Source organism: Lagopus leucura, unplaced genomic scaffold, assembly GCF_019238085.1.
Source record: "Lagopus leucura isolate 7727_CA_CO unplaced genomic scaffold, USGS_WTPT01 Super-Scaffold_100059, whole genome shotgun sequence".
NCBI lineage: Eukaryota > Metazoa > Chordata > Aves > Galliformes > Phasianidae > Lagopus > Lagopus leucura.
In genome coordinates, this window is record NW_024962305.1 from 371,024 (window position 1) to 386,431 (window position 15,408).

General features: G+C 50.4%; 1 protein-coding gene across 9 annotated transcripts in view; it reads right to left on the reverse strand.

Moving 5' to 3' along the window:
• Positions 1-7,424, reverse strand: part of TANC2 (tetratricopeptide repeat, ankyrin repeat and coiled-coil containing 2) — a 139,822-nt gene extending 132,398 nt beyond the window's left edge. For 6 of the 9 annotated variants that reach the window (XM_042886558.1, XM_042886557.1, XM_042886555.1 and 3 more), the window contains exon 1: positions 7,326-7,400. The gene's annotated coding sequence lies outside the window, so the exon portion shown is untranslated. Of the gene's footprint in view, positions 1-5,300; positions 5,482-7,325 lie in introns of those variants that run through there. The other 3 variants (XM_042886550.1, XM_042886554.1, XM_042886551.1) reach the window with 3 other exon arrangements.
• Between the last annotated feature and the right edge of the window lie 7,984 nt (positions 7,425-15,408).

The window sequence follows — 15,408 nt, forward strand, 5'->3', positions numbered from 1 at the left end:
AGGGACCTCCAGAGATCAGCGAGTCCAGCCCTCCCCTAAAGCAGTTCCCTACAACAGGCTGGCATCCAGATGGGTCTCGAGCATCTCTGCTGAAGATACAGCCATCACCTCTCTGGGCAGCCCGTTCCAGTCTTCTTCTCCCCATGCTGAACAGCTCCAGGTCACCCAGCCTTTCCTCATAGGACAGATGCTCCAGGCCCTGCATCATCTCTGTGGCTCTCCTCCTAGAGATCCCTGTCTTTTTGGAACTGGGGAGCCCAGAACTGGGCACAGTACACCCAATGTGGCTTCACCAGGGCAGAGCAGACTGGGAGGATCACCTCTGTCAACCTCCTGGCCACGTTCTTTTGAATGCACCCTAGGATCCCATTGGCCTTCTTGGCCACAAGGGCACACTGATGGCTCATGGGCAACCTGTCATCCACCAGGAATCCCACTGCTCCTCTCCAGCAGGTCAGCCCCTACCACCATGCAGTGAAGATTTCATCCCCTACCACCACGCACTCCAGATCTGCCTTCCTTGCCCCCCGTAGCATTCACACCCTGGGCAGAACTGGACTCTATTTGTCTTCTTTGACCTTTTCTGGAGCACAGCACAAACTCACAGGCACAGGCTTCCTCCAGCATGGAATGCCTTCAGCCACTGCAGCAGCTATTTGTGGATTTATTTCAGCTCCTGGAGCCACAGAACTCAAAAAGCCACTCCACAGTTCCCTAAGGCTCCCACAGAACAAGGGAATTTCCAAGAGAACGGTCAATGCTTAACCCAACCTGGAAGCATTCAACCACAACTTATGTACCTCAGGACACAGCTCCTGCCCCAAAATCCCCACATCCCCTTATGTGAGCACCTTTGGTAACACCATATTGGGACACATACATTTGCTGCCTTATCAGCTCCTCAAATGAAGCTGCAGCACCCAGCCACACACCTTCACTCCAACACAAAAGCTGTTGGCCTTCAAGAAAGATAGGAAAGGAGGGCACGAAAACCACAGGGACAAAGCACTCAGAGCATCCCAGCCCCTGAACAGCATACACATGGATAAGTGCTTGAAGGAAAGGGCACATTTACACACATAGTTCATCAAAGACGAAAGGTAAGTGCTATTTAGAATAGGTCTGACTACTTAAGCAATGTGCTTAAAGTAAAAGCAGCTATAAATGAACCCGTTGTGTGAGCACACTTGAAATTACAGAGTACAGAGAGAACACTGAGTGCTGCAGTGTGCCCAGAGCCACTCCATCCCGCTCATGGCAGCTCAGTTTGCTGAAATCAGAATGCAGCTGGTTCTGATTTCAGCCTGCAGTGGGCAATACGTGCAGGTATGGAGATGTACAGGCATGGCACACAAGGTGCAAATCCACTGAGATCTGACTGGGAGAACTGGCTGCCCTGAAGGCAGCTGTTATGGGGCTGGCTGGATGGATGGCCAGAAGACGGACAGCAGCACTCAAATAACCACAGCGATGGCACTGGAGCGAGCAGCACTTCCCAAACCCAAGGTTTACTTATTTCCAATGGAGCTCTTGAAATCTACCCCTACCCAAACAGAGCCCAAAGTTAGGAACCACGCAGACACCTCGGGCAATTCACACGGACGGCCCAAAGCCTATGGGAACAATGTGTGTTTATCAAGAACATCCTATCCTGCGGCTCAGACAGTCACCATCTGCCTGCTGACAATAGTGAGCATCCTCTTCACTCCCCCCATCTGCAAAACAGAGCATGTCGGAGGAAACTGCTCCCTCCTGGGATACATCCCAACGTCCAGCTTTGGTGCAAAGAGCAGCACATCCCCATCCCTACTGCTCTGCTGTGACACCACCACCTCCATGCACCTTTATTTCACTCTGGAACAATGACTAGTAATAAACAAATTCTATTTCCTCAGGCAGAGGAAATTTCCTATAGAAACCCATCTATGGCATTGAGACGTGCTACAGAAAGCACAGCATCATCTGCTGCTGCGCTGCCAGCCGCACCAGGAAGCCTTTCTTCTCAAACAAGATTGAGTCAGGAGGAGAAAAAATGATCTAACATTTAGCGTTGTGCTTAGATTGGATTATCTTCCATCTAAACTGGATAAGGATATCACATTTTCCAAAGTTTGCTGCTTTTTAAGCAAAACAATGCAAACAATGGTGCAGAAACCACTTATGAGCATTCTCACCGAGGGAATGTGGAGATTACAGCACAGCTTGCCCAAAGAGGCAGCATTCCCTGCAGTGTGGCACTGTGCTGAGCTGGCAGTGCTGTTTGCAGGAGGTGCTTCAGGCACAGTGGTGAGGCACTGGAACAGGTTGCCCAAGGAGGCTGTGGATGCCCCATCCCTGCAGGCATCCAAGGCCAGGCTGGATGTGGCTCTGGGCAGCCTGGGCTGCTGGTTGGCGACCTGCACACAGCAGGGGGTTGGAACCAGATGAGCACTGTGGTCCTTTTCAACCCAGGCCATTCTATGATCTCAGCTGTTCCCTTCTGGAGATGCTCATGCAGGGCAGGGATGGGAAAAAGGAACAGTGCAACAGCTCCAGCACTGATATTCACATGCTCTTTCAGCTCTAAGCTGAGGGCCCTCCTGCTATAAGCTTATTCCATCCATGAGCGACGTGTTGCCTGCTAATCCCCTTCAGGACACCAACCAGGCATAAACAACTGCATCTCACTGTGCTCCCCTTGCTCAGTGCAGAAGAAATCCATGGATCACTTCCCTCCATCACAACACCCCTTCCTGAAGCACACCTCATCCACTGGAAGACCCAACAGTTCCAACATCACCACTTCCACAGCAGAACCTGGAAAGGAAGCAGCAGCTTCAGGCCAGCACTGCTGCTCAGTGCTTGAGCTCAGCAAAGACCCACTGGCACAGTAAAGGTACGAACCCACACCACTCCACCACAGCATTCACCAGTACAAAAAAAGCACATACATAAATGAAACACGTCAGCAACTTGTTACTTTAAAAATTAGAATTACAGTAAAAGTGGAACTCAGAGACGCACCTGAGCACCCACTCTGCTCCCACCCAAGGACTGGCTGTCTATCTGAGACCGACATTCCAATGACAGACCTGGCAGCTGCTATGCCACTTCTCAATGACATTACATAGCAACCCTTAAACTGAGATTTGGACACAATTTACCTGTGGAACAGAGAGAAGAGAGAGCACTATCAGTGCATGGTGTGCAGGATGGCGACTCACACCTCCACCCTCCCTTCCTCACGCTCTGCATTACGCCTGCCTGATTAATGGGAGGCTCCCTTAAAACACAGCACTAACACTGCTCACATATGGATGAGGTTTTACGGTTAAAACACAGCACTGCAGTGCCAACATGGACACCTCCACAATCATAGGATCACAGAATGATAGAATGGCCTGGGTTGAAAAGGAACACAATGCTCATCTGGTTCCAACCCCCTGCTGTGTGCAGGTCACCAACCAGCAGCCCAGGCTGCCCAGAGCCACATCCAGCCTGGCCTTGAATGCCTGCAGGGATGGGGCATCCACAGCCTCCTTGGGCAACCTGTTCCAGTGCCTCACCACCCTCTGGCTCAAAAACTTCCTCCTCATATCCAACCTCAACCTCCCCTGTCTCACTCTAAAACCATTCCCCCTTGTCCTGTCACCATTCACCCTCATAAACAGAAGTTCCCCTCCTGTTTATACGCTGCCTTCAAGCACTGGAAGGCCACAATGATCCAGGTCTCCCTGGAGCTTTCTCTTCTCCAAGCTAAACAAGCCCAGCTCCCTCAACATTTCCTCATAGGAGAGCTGCTCCAGCCCTCTGATCATCTCAGTGCCCTGATGATCCCCCAACCACCCCACAGACACCAACAGTCACACCACCAACTTTCCGCACACTGTTAGAAGACCAACGCAACGCACTGAGCTCTAAAACAGAGATCTCTCTTTGTGCCACTTTTATCCATTCAGATCCAGGCAGCTTGCTTGTTTCAGAGATGTTACTGCCACAAAACATAACAAATTCTTCCCATTTTCTGGTTTTAGAGGTGCAATAAAACGTCGTTGCTTCCTTCTTCCGTGGTGTAACCATGTGCAGGAAACACCTCCATCCATCTGCATGAAGTTTGTCATCACACCAGTGCATGAATCCAACCCAAACCCCAGAGCACACATCTGAATGCTGAATATAAGATGTTGGTGCTGCAGTGCAGGAGTCCAGGCTCTAGAACACAGGGTTGGAGACAGCAAAGCCTTTGTGCACTGCTGTGTGTTATCTTGGGCAGAAGATGGAAGCTCTGCTGTACCAAAGCACTGATGCCAACAGGAGGAATCCTTGGAATTATTCCTGCTATTTCACATCAGTGTGCACAGGTTGGGTTCACAGCTCCCACAGCAAACTGTGTGTTCTGTGCATTTCCACCACGCGGTTCTGAATGGCACACCATCACACAAGACATGCAGACTGCTATTAGTTCTACGTCACCAACAGGAGAGGAGCAGATGTGTAACCATAGAATCTTTACTATCAAGATTTTAGAGAAATAGCACCACTCTGCTTGCCAGCTCAATCTGGAGACAACAGAAGTGTACCTGTGTAACACCAGACAATATTCAGTTCACTAGCACACAGGCTGGATGTGGCTCTGGGCAGCCTGGTCTGTTGGTTGGCAACCCTGCACACAGCAGGGGTTTGAAACTAGATGGTCACTGTGGTCCTTTTCAACCCAGGCCATTCTACGATCCTATGATGCCTTAAAACTCTTTGGAACTCTCATTGCAGCAGCACTGCTCCCAGCACTGCCCTCACCCCCTGCCCCACAGATGTAACTCCAGGGATCAAATATTAAACAGTGCATTTTTTAAATCATGTATGCTTTAATTTTTAATCCCTACCATCACAGAAGAGCAGTGCCCGTGCATCCAAGCAGGAAAGCGGGTGCACATGCAGCCACCTGTGGACAACCAGCGTCCCATGCACAGGATGGGGACTGTCACCTGCAGGAGCACAGCTCCAGATGCCTTAAAATCCTATCTGACTTCTAAAGCACTCAGCCAAGTCAGCCCTACCCCCCAGACAAGTGTTGTTACTCCCAATCCTTCCATCCGGAGATCAGTTGCCTTTTTCAAGCAGGCTCTTCACAGTGCATTGCTACACTCAGCATCCTCCAGCTGCTCCCCCCGCTGCCTGACTCACACACCTAACACACCACTACCTGATCACAAAGCACACGTGCACACTCAGGAACACCTTGCTGCTGCTCAGAATCCAAGCACCCCACCTACCACGAAGACACAGGAGGTGACACGGGTGAAATAGCAACCAACACATACTGAGACAACGCAGCTCCCAGCTGTCTGCACCTCCTTGGTGGGCAGCTCCAGCCATTCAGCAGCACCAGACTGGAGGAGCTGGGAGCTTCCACGCGGTCGATGTCAGGCCCTGCGAGTCGGATGCACAGCACTGCAGGGATGTAACAACAGCCGGATGGGAAGGGGGGGTGGAGAGAGGAAGGGGAAGAGCACAAATAGAGGAAGGAAAACCAACCTGATGTTTCTATAATGAGTAATATGCAAAAGTAATATGCATCTGGGAGCTACACTAGAGGTAAACACAATTAAAAAACCAACACTCACTTGAAATAATACTGGGCTCTCCTGTAGCTTTCTTACAGTACCCCAGAATAGCTGCAACTCCGTTAGCCTAAAGTTGATTTTTTTTGCCAACTTGCAGCCTGGCAGAGCCAAAGGAACAGCAAATGCACAAAAAGGCATAAAAATGAAACAAGATGAAACCTGGAGACCTCTCTCCTACTCCTAAAAGGAACGAGAAGCATTGAGGCTTTCAATCAAACGAGATGCATCAGGCATGCAAACACAGCCATGCATAGCTTAAGTGGCTTCTTATTCAGAAGCATAAGAGTATAAATAGTTTAAATTTTATTTATTTTTACTGAACATATTCTGGTCTACATCCTTGTCTACATTCTGTCTACATTCTGCTCTACATTCTGGTCTATATTTTGTCCACATTCTGTCCTACTTTCTGTTCCATGTTCTATGTTCTGGTCTACATTCTGTGTTCTGATCTATGTTCTGATCTACATTCTATGTTCTGGCCTGTATTTTATCTACATTCTGTTCCACATTCTATGTTCTGGTCTACCTTCTGGACTATGCTCTGGTCTACAATCTGATCTATGTTCTGCTCTACATTTTGTCTACATTCTGTCCTACATTCTACGGTCTGGTCTGGTTCACATTCTATGTTCTGGTCTGCATTCTATGTTGTGGTCTAATTCCCCTAGCATGAGTATTTCAGACAGAACAACTCTGACACCAGGAAAAAACCACAGCAGCATGCAAACTGCATTTTCTGTTTGGTTGTTATTATTTTTTTTTTTTTTTTTTACAGCAGAAAGCACAGACATGCAGCTCTTGCTATCTGGCTTTCAGCTGTGTGTTACTGATGTGTCCCAGAGCATCTCCAAAGCACAGACAGAGCCTCTGTACCAGATCAGCTCCTCTGAACCCAGCCTGGCTTTGGTTCCTACACAGGCACTGCAGAAAGCAATGCTATCTGTGCCTACACCAATCTTACTGCTCTTCCTCCCAAAAATACAGAGGCAGATGCGCCCAAGGCTTTCACAGATGTGTGCACATTCCTAGGAGTTCATTCTTTACCCTCACCCCAAGCTGTCCATCCACGCTCACTGTGCCACACACCCGAGTTTCAGAGCCAAACTACACATCCCTACAAACAGATCAGTCAGTCAGGCTCCAGAATTCACTCTCTGTTCTTGTTTACACAATGTGGGATATTTTGCCAATACGAAGCATTAATATATGGTTAATACATTCACTTTTAGAGAGAACTCAACAGCCACCACGCGAAGCCCAGGTGATGTCAAAATTAGTTTCCTACAGGAGAGATGAGTGGGGGAAGAAGTGGAAATCTCTGCTAAAAGCTCCTCTTTCCATGTACTGCTCAGACACAGAGCAGTCAGTGCAACGTGCAGGGCCTTATCTCATCTCCCAGCAGCAAAAACGTTTGTCTGCAAGGAAAAATGCAGCACGAGAGCCTGAAGTTAATCACAACTGCTTCGTGTCACGTGAAATTCTAGTTACAAGCAAGATAGAACACACAGCACGCTGATAGATCAGATAAGAGGCAATCTTACAGTGCCTTCTGTTTGCATGAATGCTGCAACTCCTGGCAAAACATCCACATGAGCTAACTGCTCCACTAAGTGTTACCCACCCTTGCGTATCCTTCTCACTTAAACTGAGCTTCTTCATCTACAGGGTGGTAAGCAGATGAAACGCCCATGCACGTGCTTTCTAAAGCACGCTCATTACCTCACTTTAAAATCCGTGCACACATTCAACCCCAGTGCTGAGCTCCTCTGCAGCAGATCAGAACCACAGCAGCACGGCGTGGAAGGCTCAGAAACGTCATTACTGCCTACGTTTATCATGCAGTCTTACAGATGATCACAGGAGTCTGAAGCTGCAAAAGAATCAGAGAATCATAGAATTGCTGAGGTTGGAAAAGACCTTAAAGACCACCAAGTCCAACTGCAACCTCTCCATACTCCCCCAACTCACAACCCTCTGCTAAACCCACGGCCCTGAGCAGCACATCCAGGTGCTTTGTGAACACATCCGGGGATGCTGACTCCACCACCCCCCTGGGCAGCCCATTCCAGTGCTTCACAACCCTTTCTGTAAGAAGTTTTTTTCCTGATATCCAACCTAAACCTTCCCCTGGTGCAACTTGAGGCCATTTCCCCTCATCCTGTCACCAGTGAGAAGAGACCAACCCAATCTCACCTTTCAGGTATTGGAAGCGAGCAATAACGTCTCCCCTCAGCCTCATCCTCCCCAGACCAAACAGCCCCAGTTCCTTTGGTCTCTAACAAGCCCACAGAGCAATAAGAGCCAGATGCAAAGCTTATCTGCATTGCAAGGACTCCGTGGTTACAGCTGTGCCAGGGAAATGGGCAGCAGCCAAGGCAGACGGGCTGTGTGCTGACAGAAACACTGCTAACAGCCCCAAAGAGCTGCAGGAGGAACAACAAAGGCGCTCTTTGAGAACCTATCTGCCTGAGCACGGGCACAGCTCTGATACATTCAGGGACCAAGAGCACAGCCCAGCCCTGAGAAAAGGCCAGGACTGTGGAGCAGGGTCCTGGCACAGATAGGCAGACAGACAGAAATAGGAGTCAGTACATTCTTTGCACGTAAGCACAACCCACACCTCGCCTCACCATGCTCCACCTCCCCTCTGCTCCACGCAAAGCCCACCCTCCCACAGAACGCACTGCTCTGAAGCCCCTGATCCACCCCAAATTTCCCATGCTTGGTGTGAGTGCAGCATGCAGACACACAGCCGCCATTCACAGCGGGTTGTCTGCCTCGGTTTCGTTGCCTTTGGTGCTGCTCTGCTTTCTTTTTGCACCTTCCATGGAGCTTCGCATGCTCTCAACTCCACCGTTCCCGTTTTCAGATCATTTATTTTGCATACAGGAGACTTAATTACCTCTTCTCTTCTAATAAATAAGCAAACCAACTCAAAGCAGGCATTTCCCTGCACTGCTACGGATTCCTTCAGATGGGCTCACATCGAAGCATTCCATCCCACACTGGAAGATGTCTCAGACACATCAGCTGTTCAGCTCGGAAATGTCAGCTCAGCACTTCTACATCTCCCCGTGCAGATGGCATCTCCCAAAACAAACAACAACGAGCCGTCAGAGCCCTTATCTACATCCATCTCTGACTCCAATTAATCCATACATGGCATTTTTCCACTCCCCTGAGATGGGAATCTACGAGATACCAATTGCTCAGGGATGCTCTCTGGGCTCAGCATCGCGTTTCCAGTAGATCAGCTCCCATTACTTGTACGTGGGTGAGATACGCCTCACCTACAGGCCTTGCCTGTCACAGCCTTCTCCTTCTGAATTGCAGAAGCAATGCTTGCTTATGGACAGTTGCACAGATTTCCCACTAAACTGAGTTAATCCATCTGTTGCATTTGTTACCACGCTTTGGTGACGCAGCTCACAGCCACACAGTGGTGCCATGGCTCAGCCCCACGGAGGCTCTGCACAGCCTCCACGTGCCATCTGAGCAAGGATCATAGAATCACAGAATGACAGAATGGCCTGGGTTAAAAAGGAACACAGTGCTCATCTGGTTCCAACCCCCTGCTGTGTGCAGGTCACCAACCAGCAGCCCAGGCTGCCCAGAGCCACATCCAGCCTGGCCTTGAACGCCTGCAGGGATGGGGCATCCACAGCCTCCTTGGGCAACCTGTTCCAAAGGTTATTTGTATCCAAATACAAATATCCCAGGATATTTGTTCTTCCCCTTACATCCTTATGAACAGAAAATGCATGGGAAGGGTCATCTGTAAGGCTCAGGTTGTCATGGCATTCCTTTTTGTTATTCTCTAAATGCCTCTATTTGAAGAGTAATGACCATCATTTTCTGATGCCGTCAGTGATGCTGAACCCACAGCTGCCCTCCATCAGGATCCAACATGATGAAGGAAAAGGGGGACCAAGGAGATGTGTCACATTATCTTCACCTATTGTTGTTACTTTAATTCCATATTTAAAAATAATTATAAAAAAAAGATCAGTTCCAACTCTTCCACCTGCCTATGAGACATCTTCTATCTGGGCTCTCTAATTAAAACTTAGCTTAGGTGACTGGTAGTCAGTTCTAAATGATAAGCGCATTCTACCTGTTGATAAGTGATTGTATAAGCATTATAGAAGGCTTGGTGCCCTGCCCAAGGATGTGATATAAACCCTTCCAACCAACCAGACTGAGCACAGGGCATCTTCCCACCTCGCACCCCACCAGGCACTTCCCTATGACCCAAGGGCAGCAGCAGAGCCCTGCTCAGGGCTGGTTGTGCCAAAGGACAACACCACATCCTTCAGTTCCCATCAGGCAAAGCCAACGGGAGCCACTCCATCATTCACACTCTTACAAGACCCCCATCTGCAGCCCTGCACGGGCTCAGTTCCCCACATATCACTGCACTGAGGGCGGTGGTCCCTCACACACTCACTGAATGCCACCAAGCCAAGACCCCAGCAGAGTGCCCGCCACTGAAAATACTTGGCAAAAATAAACACTTGCACCTCTTTCCCTTTGGAAACGTATTAATTTAGAAGTGCGCCATTTGGCTTGTGATCACAACTTGTAACTGGCAACAACTCCCACTGCCATTACTTTTTGGGATGACTGCTGCCCACACGGTGACAGATGGTAACACTCCACCTCTGCTGAGGAGGTGTAGGAGCACTGCCTGCTGTCAGCGACGCATGAAAAGAAATCCAGAGACAGATAACATCACCAGCCTGAAGAGAACGCAGGTGGGCACACGCAGCTCCGCTATGGCTTCAGCCTTCAGAACAATCCTCCTTCGGTGCCTGCTGCACCAAATCCCTGCTCCTGAAGGCAGAGGGGCGGCGGATGCTCCAACACACCACCACCCATGGGCCGTGCTGATGGAAGGCTGCCTGCAGAGACTGCAGCTCCAGCTGCCCCAGTGAATGGGTGCAACAGCAGGATGTGAGCAGGGGGCCTCTGACCAAACCTTATGCAGAAAATGAAATAGGAAGGAGCAATCCGAGCAGGAAACAATGCCTGTTACAACTGCAAATGGGAGATTTCTTACAATAGGAGTTATTCAAGCAGCTCAAAAACATAACAAGTACCAGGTCCCAATTTAAGCAGCCACACCTGAAGCCCTGTAGACGAAACCCCACCATTCTGATGAATCCTTCAACACAAAGCCATGGGAAGAACTGCAGGGCCCAATGGTTGGGGGCTGGCCAGCAAAACCCACAGCATGAGCACTGCCTGCCACGGCTCGCTGCACCCACCGCTCCTGCACAGCTCCACAGCTCAGCATCACAGCTGCCACAGAAGTCTGATGCACAATTCCCTCTGCCTCCTATCTCTGCACGTTCACATGTTGCCAGCCCATCCTCACGACATTTCACTTGTTTTCCCCCTTGCTCAGAACCTCCCTTATTCCTTCCATAATATCTCTCCAGGAGGGGAAGCTGTCCCTCTCCCACTGTCTGCCCTTTGCAGATCTGCCACCTATGGGAAGGGTCCATCCTTTGGCCCAATGTCCTGCACTCAGAGGCCCTGAGCATCACGCTGCCATCCCCCTCCACACAGCCACACACCTGCTGCTGCCCACAGCTGTATGTTTCCCAGGTGACATTCTCAGCATTAAGAATCTCACCATTCAGCTCCTGGACCTCTTCTGATTGCTATCTGGAACATCACGAGCATGCAGCTGTCAGAAATAGCATCTCAATGCAGAACCCACAGGAAACAACAAGAGATGTGCACAGGGGAAACACGCTCTGGAGGAAATGCATAGGGGCAAACACAAGGGCAGACGTGTCCTCTGCTGCACACTGCAAAGGGAAGGAGCTATGAGGCATCCACCTCTGCAGAAAGCATCTGAGCCCTTTAACATGTCCTCCTGCAGCTGAGCATTGACACACGGCCAGGAAGACCCCAACTCACATCTGCTTCTCCCTGCAGTTACCTCCCAGCTTTTCACCCCAACTTCATATCAAACTCAGAGGGAAGCAGCCCAGGAAAGATGGGCACAACGTGGCAGCCCATGAACAGGGTTCAGCCACACATCAGCCAACCACTCCGACGCCTCCGGGCCCCTCCAGCTTCACACTCTATGATCCAAGATCAGAAAGCCCACCTGGTGGAGAATCCTGCTTTACCAGCCTGTCCTCAACATACAATAAATAGAATCACAGAATTGCTCAGGTTGCAAAAGACCTTCAGGATCATCCAGCCCAACTGCAACCCAACCATACCACCCTAAGTCTAACAACTCTCTGCTAAATCATGTCCCTAAGCAGCACGAAGGGAAAAACAAAGTAAGCAAATAGGAAAAGTCCTCTGCTGCACAGACACAGATCAACCACCTCTTTTCTCCCTGTCAGTAATTACTAGCACATTCCCAACGTGACTGCTGTTGAAAACAAGAGCTCACCTACCCAGCAGACTTTCTTCCATCAATGTAACCCTTCCAACTCTGTGCTACAGAAAGGCCATCACTTCAGTCCAACCTCAGTGAGTAACTTCAGCTGATCTAGTATGAAATGCGGAGGTTGGTGGCCCTTCATATCGCAAGGGGGTTGGAGATTCACGATCCTTGAGGTCCCTTCCAACCCTGGCAATTCTGTGGTTCTGTGAATAAGATTTGGGCAACAGAATGTTCACCAGCATGGCTGAGAGGCTCTGAGAACAAATGGCAGCTTTCCGATGCCCCGAGCCTGGAAGAAGGCAGGCACACCACTGCCCCTCTGAGCTGCAGCTAAGGGAAGGCACACATCTGCTTTTTGCACCCCCAGGAACAAGCAGAGCTCTGCGCTTGCTCTGCCTGGCTCCGGGTCAGCAGCGCTCATCAGATGACTCTTTGGTAACTCACATGGACTGGAGCAGCGTGAATGGAAGCGGTTGTGGGGCAGAAAGAGGGTTATTCACACACACGAGGATCTGAAGGCTGGGATGTGCACCAAGGGCTCCATTTGTGTTAACCACAAGCCAACCCCATTGCTCCAACAACGCCACGGCTCTGACAGACCTCTCCTAAGGGAGAAACAGAGCAGCTCCTTCCTTCCACGCAGCCTCCATCCACCTCCAGGATACCCTGCAGTCACATCGTGCTCCTTCCACAATGCAGACACACAGAAAACAAACATGGGCCATGTCAACACGGGTGATTCGTGGCTCTCCATGCATGGCACACACCAAACCGACTGCTCTGTGTGTTTTTAAGCAATGATTCCTCCAGCAGCCAGGCAGCGTGGCATGAAAATAAATCTGAGTCAAACATGAAAGCAGCACTCTATAATTACCGATGCTTTTTTAAAGAGAAGCTTTCAAGGTGGAGCTTCTCACACCGCAGCACTATAAATAAATCATTCAACACCTATCAGGAAGACAAGCAGTGAGCGCTGCCCAAAAGAACACAGGGAGGGCTATGGATGATTCCGGAGATTTCCTTCCTGATGATGTGGAACACTGCAGCTCCTGTATCAGAGCCATGCAGCATTCCCACTACAGATCCCCCCCATGGGAGGACAAGGCAGGCTGCCCCCAGCCTGCCCACCCACCCCATGTTGCAGCCCTCTGCTCTGTGTAGAGCTGGGCAGTGCCACAAGCACGTTTTGGGGCTCCATCCACATTCCCAGCTCCTCCTGCTGCAGGCACACACACCAACCTGTTTCCCCCCTCTAATTAACGCAGGGCCTGCATTCAAACTTCCTACTTCTTAAGTGAACGCAAACCAAACTGCTGCGTTCCACATCCATAAAATAACAGGACTAGAATAATGCATAGGAGCATAAGCAGAATTTGTTTTTTGAAGCTCAAAGTCCAGTTAGCAAATAAAGCACAAGAATGATCCCAATTCCTCATCCCTGCAAATATCTGCGGACGCAGTGGGCTCTGAACACGGGTTTCTGTGCAGTGCACAGAGCAGGAATGCTCCTCACCTCGGAGCAGAAGGGAACACGTGTGTTTGGGGGAAGAGTTATGAGGGTGGACGGTGATGGGACAAGGGGGAATGGCTTTAAAGTGAGACAGGGGAGGTTGAGGTTGGATATCAGGAGGAATTTTTTCACCCAGAGGGTGGTGAGGCACTGGCACAGGTTGCCCAAGGAGGCTGTGGATGCCCCATCCCTGCAGGCATTCAAGGCCAGGCTGGATGTGGCTCTGGGCAGCCTGGGCTGCTGGTTGGTGACCTGCACACAGCAGGGGGTTGGAACCAGATGAGCACTGTGGTCCTTTTCAACTCAGGCCATTCTATGATTCTGTGGCAGTCAGGAACCACCAGCAGGTTGGTTGCTCCCAGCGAAGCAATGAGCACAGAGCTCCGTGCTCCTGCACAGCCACACTGCTGCTGCTCACTCCACAGATGCACGCAGTGCTCACCAATGTCCATATCTACGTATTAACCATTCTGGGCACAAAGTGCAAGACGCCATTTGGATGGAGTGATGAAGCTGACTGCAAGAGTTACAATGAATGACACTAGGAAGGTTGTGAGACTCTGCCCTGATGGACCTTACACACCTGGAAGTGATGCTCCTGGAGACACCCAGGGCTTCACTCACATCCCATGGGCACAGCACTGCACTGGGCGCCCTCCCAGTAGAGCCCAGCTCTAGAGAAGGAAAAACTTGCACAAAGAGTAAAGAACATAAATTACATAAGAACCTGTACACAAAGTTCAAGGGCTTTTAAGCTGCATTTTTTTTTCCCTTCTTCAATGCACCATGGGCTTTATGTTGGTTCGGTTTAGCTCTAGAGTGTTTTCCAGCTCCTTTTGCTTTCGCTGTTTAATAAAATAAATTATATATATTCTATTAATCATAGAATGGCCTGGGTTGCAAAGGACCACAATGATCATCTGGTTCCAACCCCCTGCTATGTGCAGGGTCGCCAGCCACCAGACCAGGCTGCCCAGAGCCACTTCAGCCATTCAGCCTGGCCTTGAATGCTTGCAGGGATGAAGCATCCTCAACCTATTACTGATGTAACAGCACCCTGGAATGAAAGGTAGACTAAGATTCTACGCCAGCAACCCTCCAACCTGCTGTAAGCAAAGCAGGAGGGCTCACAGGTGAAGCGTTCTGCTGCAAAACCAGACGGGAAGCAGAGCCTGCAGGACCCGCTGTGTGCGGCTGTGCTGAGGGACACACATCTGGACCAAAGGCACTGCCACACTGTGCCACACACTGTGCCACACACTGCCATCCATCGTGAGCAGCACAGGCTGGAAGGTGGGTGTGCCTGTATGCACTGCTGCAGTAAAAAACAACTGACATTTCGCCCGATCTGCCAGCTATGTTTGAGGGTTTCTCCCTTCTAAAGGTTGCATTCTACGTAGACTTGCATTCTGAAGGTTTCATAGAAAGTCAATCTGGCGTGCATCGCCTGAAATGCTGAAAGGTACCTTAGGAAACACATTTTTGCTCAGAAGAAAAAAGGAATTCCAGCTTAAAAAAAAAAAACAGACAAGCAAACAGCGCATCACGGCCAAACCAACGGAGATGAAAGCAAGATGGGAACCGCTACAGAGCAGCAGCCGCCACCGAGCACGAACGAATTCCCAGCACCGCCTGAGTCAGCCGTGAGAGCGGAGCCGCAGCGGAACCCGCACAGCCCCGCGTTACAACCGCCCGGCGATCCCAGCGCGGCGCCCAGCGCACCGCCGACAGCCCCGGAGCACCGAAACGCGCTGATTTCCGCACCTTCGCAGGGATTTCTTTTCGAATTCACGCCTTACGGACGGACGCTCCGTGCTCCGTTCCGGGCTCTGAGGTGGAGCGGAGAGGCGGCGCCCACCGCCCGCACCGCCCGCAGCCCC